This window comes from Carcharhinus amblyrhynchos, chromosome 7 (assembly GCF_965287045.1).
Source record: "Carcharhinus amblyrhynchos chromosome 7, sCarAmb.v2.hapA, whole genome shotgun sequence".
NCBI classification, from domain to species: Eukaryota; Metazoa; Chordata; class Chondrichthyes; order Carcharhiniformes; family Carcharhinidae; genus Carcharhinus; species Carcharhinus amblyrhynchos.
Window position 1 is genome coordinate 118,110,305 of NC_137330.1, and position 6,000 is coordinate 118,116,304.

The window sequence follows — 6,000 nt, forward strand, 5'->3', positions numbered from 1 at the left end:
GACAATAATGGATAAACGAGCACTCTTTTCTCTCCCTCTCGCAATTTTTACAAACATTTTTGGGAACATTCTTACGAACTCAACCTCACAACCTGTTTAATAACTTGAAGATCCACGTTAATGTTGAGAGTCCCGTCCCTTTCCTCAGTTGGAACACCATCTGTTGGAATGGATATGGGGCTAATTGTTCTGAATTGGATAAGCACATCTTATCCCCGAAGTATAACACACAGACAAGGGTGGAGAGGTAGCAGTGCCAGGGTGGTGTAGCTGTCAGGGTCTGATGAACTGAGGCTGGCCAAGCATTCTGACTGCTGATCCACAACTATGGAATCCCAGCTGACGGGAAAGAGGTGCCAGAGCTCTCCTCTCCGGTTGGTAGAGTTGGGCAGGGATTGGCGCAGCCATGCCAGGATGTTGGTACGAAGACTGTCATTGGTCGAGTCACGGCCGGGGGAGGAGTGGGTAGAGAGGGGAGGGAACGCATACCTTCCTGCTCCCCTCTGATCAAGACAACATTGGAACTGAAATACATCCAATCTTTGCACCGTTCCTCATTAGACATCATCACTCAAGAACAACTTCTTCGCTGCTGCTGTCAGACTTTCGAACGGACCTACCTTATCTTAAGTTGATCTTTCTCTACACCCTAGCTATGTCAGTAACACTTCTTTCTGCACTCTCTCCTTTCCTTCTCTATGAACGGTATGCTTTGTCTATATAGAGTGCCAAAAACAATATTCTTCACTGTAATACATGTGACGAAAATAAATCAAATCAAATGTTAACATCAGCAATAAAGCAAAATATTGTGGATCATGGGAACCTAAAATACAGAAAGTGTTGGAAGTGTCAAGAGGCCAGACAGCGATCCTGACCTGCTGACTATTTACACATTTACACTTTGTTCCCAACTCTTAATTCTCTGGCCAAGTTGACGTCACAATTTGGGAATCTGAGCTTCCATTTCTGACTGTTAGCTGGGCTTTCACCACAAGAGGGCAATCTAAGGCTTTTCTATCCAGACTTGCCTTGTTCCTTTATCGGGAGCGAGTGTTGCTAGCCAGGCCAGCATTTATTGTCCATCCCTAATTGCCCTTGAGAAGGTGGCGGCCAGCTGCCCTATTAAACAACCGCAGTCCCTGTGGTGTAGGTACACCCACTGAGCTGTGAGGGAGGGATTCCATGATTTTGACGTAGCGACAATGAGGGAATATTTCCAAGTCAGAAGGGTGAGTGAGTTGGAGGGTAATTTGCACGTAGTGGTACAAAGAACAAAACAAAGAACAACACAGCACGGGAAACAGGCCCTTCGGCCCAACGAGCCCGCGCCAACATTTTAACATTGTGAATGCCCTCTTCTACCCCTGACCTTTGTCTACGCCTATTGGGGAAGATTGAGGGAAGATGAATTGAGGGACAATTTGTTAACACCAATCAGCCTAAGAGCACACTTTTGGGGGGTAGGAGGAAACCAGAGCACCCGGAGAAAACCCACGCAAGCACGGGGAGAATGTGCAAACTCCCACAGACACTGACCCAAATCCATGCACAGCAAACAGTGATAGTCACTGAGCTGTCGTGTTGCCCAGCATCTGGTCCAGTTTAAGGGTACACTAACGACATGAAGCACTAGGCAACTCTCGAAACATCCAAGAGCAGCCCTCACACGACCCACCGCGTGTATGCCCCTTGTTGGACAACAAGGCGGACCGAATCTCCTATGGATTAAAAGAAAAGACATCAATAAACATGCACAACTTATACGGACATTTACAGAATCCTCAGAAGCTCAGAAGTAAGACAAATGAGCCATAGAATATGTTGGAAGGTCCGTAGGAATCAATTGATTCCCAGGGACGTCCCAAGGCTCTTGATCTTTATTTAGAACAGTCTCCTGTATCCCTCCATCTCTAGTCTGCTCATGTGCCTATCTAAGTAAGCCTTAAACAACCCTAGCGTGCCTGCCTCCACCACCCTACCTGGCAGTTCATTCCAGGCCCCCGCAACCCTCTGTGTGAAAAACCTCCCTCTAACATCTGAATTATACCTCACCCCCCCCACTCACCCTAAGCCCGTGGCCCCTCGTAATTTTTGTATCCAACCGAGGAAAAAGCTTACCACTGTTCACTCTATCTATACCCTTCATTATCTTATACACCTCTATTAGATCTCCTCTCATTCTCCGCCTTTCGAAGGAGAATAGCCCTAATTTGCCCAATCGCTCCTCATAGCTCAGTCCTTCCATACCAGGCAGCATCCTGGTAAACCTCCTCTGCACTCTCTCCAGGGTCTCCACGTCCTTCCGGTAGTAAGGCGACCAGAACTGGATGCAGTACTCCAAATGCGGGCGAACAAATGTTCTGTACAACTGCAACATTAGACGCCAGCTTTTATACTCTATACCCCTCCCTATAAAGGCAAGCATACCATAGGCCTTCTTCGTCACCTTCTCCACCTGTACTGCCACCTTCAAGGACTTGTCTACTTGCACCCCCAGGTCCCTTTGTGTTTCTATACTCTTAATAGGCCTACCATTTATCGTGTAACTCCCCCCTACATTATTTCTTCCAAAATGCATCACCTCGCATTTATCAGGATTAAATTCCATCTGCCATTTCTCTGCCCAATATACCAGCCTATCTATATCCTGCTGTATTGCCTGGCACTGCTCCTCACTATTAGCAAGTCCAGCCATCTTCGTGTCATCTGCAAATTTGCTGATCACACCACTTGCTCCCTCTTCCAAGTCATTTATATACACTACAAAGAGAAGAGGTCCCAGTACTGAGCCCTGCGGCACACCACTAGTGACAGACCTCCAGCTAGAAAAGGACCCCTCCACTACTACTCTCTGTCTCCTCTTAGCAAGCCAGTTCTCAATCCATCTAGACACCTGTCCTTGTATCCCATGAGCCTTAATCTTTTCTACCAACCTACCATGAGGGTCTTTGTCAAACGCCTTACTGAAATCCATATAGACGACATCCAGGGCTCATCCTTCGTCAACTGTTTTTGTCACCTCCTCAAAAAATTCTACCAGATTCGTAAGGTACGACCTCCCCTTTACAAAGCCATGCTGCGTATCCCTGATCAGATCGCAACGCTCTAAATGCTCATACATCCTATCCCTAAGAATCCTCTGTATCAACTTGCCTACCACTGACGTCAAACTCACCGGCCTATAATTACCCAGGTTTTCCCTTCTACCCTTTTTAAACAACGGTACCACGTTCGCTATCTGGGACCTCACCTGTGTCCAAAGAAGAGACAAAGATTTGCGTCAGAGGCCCAGCAATTTCCTCTCTCGCCTCCCTAAGCAGCCTAGGATAAATGCCATCGGGCCCCAGAGATTTATCAGTTTTAATAATACCTAAAAACCCTAACACTTCTTCCCTCGTAACAGATATTTCCTCCAACAGGTCTACAGCTCCCTCCAAGACAGTACCGGACAACAAGTCCCTCTCCTTCGTGAACACTGACACAAAATATTCATTCAGGATCTCCCCCCTTCCCTCGGACTCTATGCACACTTCCCTTCCTCTGTCCCTAAGAGAACCGATTTTTCCTCTAACCACCCTTTTGTTCCTAACATAGGAGTAAAATGCCTTTGGATTTTCCTTAATCCTGTCTGCCAAGACCATTTCATGCCCCCTTTTTGCCCTCCTAACTCCCCGTTTGAGCTCCCTCCTACTCTCTCTGTATTCCTCCAGTGCTCTTTCCATTCCCAGTTGCTTAGACCTGACATACGCCTCTCTTTTCTTCCTGACCAAGTCCTCAATATCCCTAGTAATCCATGGCTCTCTAATCCTACCTTTCCTATCCTTCCTCCTAACTGGCACATGCCTTTCCTGCACCCATTTCAGTTTTCCCTTAAAAGACTCCCACATGCCTAACGTGGACTTGCCCTCCGACAGCCTATCCCAGTCTGTATCCCTAAGCTCCTGCCTAATCCGGCTGTATCTAGCCTTCCCCCAATTTAGCACCCTCCCCTTAGGACAGCACTCATCTTTTTCCATTAGTATCCTGAAGTAGACATAATTGTGGTCACTGTTTGCCACATGTTTCCCTACTGCAACCTCAACCACCTGACAAGGCTCATTTCCCAGAACTAAATCCAGTATAGCCCCCTGTCTAGTCGGGCTATCTACATACTGCTCCAAAGACCCTTCAAATATACATCTTACAAATTCCTCCCCGTCCGAACCCCCAGCCCTAGTTACCTTCCAATCCACCCCAGGGAGATTAAAGTCTCCCACTACAACAGCCCTATTTTTTCTGCACCTATCCAGAATTTCTTTACGTATATTTTCTTCCACTTCCCACAGGCTATTGGGTGGCCTATAGTATACCCCTAGCATAGTGATCGCTCCCTTCCTATTCCTGAACTCCACCCACAGCGACTCATTTCCTGACTCCTCTAAATTATCCTCCCTCTGCACCGCTGTGATGTGCTCCCTAACTAACAACGCCACTCCCCCTCCTCTTTTTGACCCTCCTCTGTCACACCTGAAACACTTACACCCAGGAATATTTAGCTGCCAGTCCTGCCCTTCTTTTAACCATGTCTCTGTCACTGCCACCACATCTAAACTCCTTGCAAACATTAAGTGGTGTTCCCAGGTATCTGCTGCTCCTCCTGGAATCGTGGGTTGGATGTGAAGTTCGGAAGCAGCTGCTTGTTACTGTGAAAGTGCTGCTTGATAACACTGCCAATTAGATTACAGGAGATTAGCAAGGCTGTGATTAGCTGTGTAAGATTGTCCTCCCTTTATTGTACTGGTATTTTTGGGTAATTCTCCACATTGTCAGGTAGATGCCAGTGCTTTTGCTGTCCTTCAACAGCAAGGCTGGGAGTTCTGTAACTCTGACGTGGATATGCCGGCGTTGGACTGGGGTAAACACAGTAAAAAGTCTGACAACACCAGGTTTAAGTCCAACCGATTTATTTGATAGTAAACTCACTAGCTTTCAAGGTTACCCCCTTCATCAGGTGAATGGAGAGTTCTGGCCTCAGACAGAGCGTATAAAGCACAGACAATGGTCACGGGGATTCAGCCTCTGACCTTCGGGTAAGCATTCTCCAAGGCAGCCTTCACGACACACGACAGCGCAGAGTCGCTGAGCAGAGACTGATGGCCAAGTTCGGCACACATGAGGACGGTCTCAACAGGGCTCATGTCGCACTATCTGTAACCCCCGTGACTTGCCTGGGTTTGCAAAACCTCACTTACTGTACAGTCTGGAAACAATACACATCTCTGTAACCTGTGATCAGTGCTCCTTCCACTCACATTGTCAGCCACTTTAGGACTTGAACAGCAGGTTAGGTGTAAAGATTTGCATTCTAATCAGTAATCTGTAAACTGTCTGTGCTTTATATGCTCTGTCTGAGGCCAGAACTCTCCATTCACCTGACGAAGGGGGTAACCTCGAAAGCTAGTGAGTTTACTATCAAATAAATCGGTTGGACTTAAACCTGGTGTTGTCAGACTTTTTACTAGTTCTGTAACTCTGCAGGAGAAGTCTTTGGTAGCATTGCTGGAATTTGTCAGGAGATGAGTACTCGCCGCAGGATTGCGAGTCTCTGACCTTCCATTGAAGCCACTCTGTTTACATGGCTAGTCCAGCTCAGCTTGTGGTCAGTGTTAAACTCCAGGATGTGGGAGATTCAGAGACGGGAATGCCACTGAATGTCAAGGGGATGATGGTTGAATTCTCTCTTGCTGGAGATGGTCATTGCCTGGCAATTGTTTGGCGCAAAATTTCTTCTGTGAAGTTTCTCCACCAGCAATAAGGCATGAATGTAATGCAATAAGCTATGCAGTTGTTGGATGCAGCTCAAACAACATGCAAGATGCCCGACACTTTCCAGGATAAAGCAGTCCACTTGATTGGAATCCAGTACACCACCTTACACATTCACCCCCTCCAGCACTGCGAAACAGTGTCAGCAGTGTGCACCACGGACTGCAGCAACTCACCGAGACTGCGTTAACA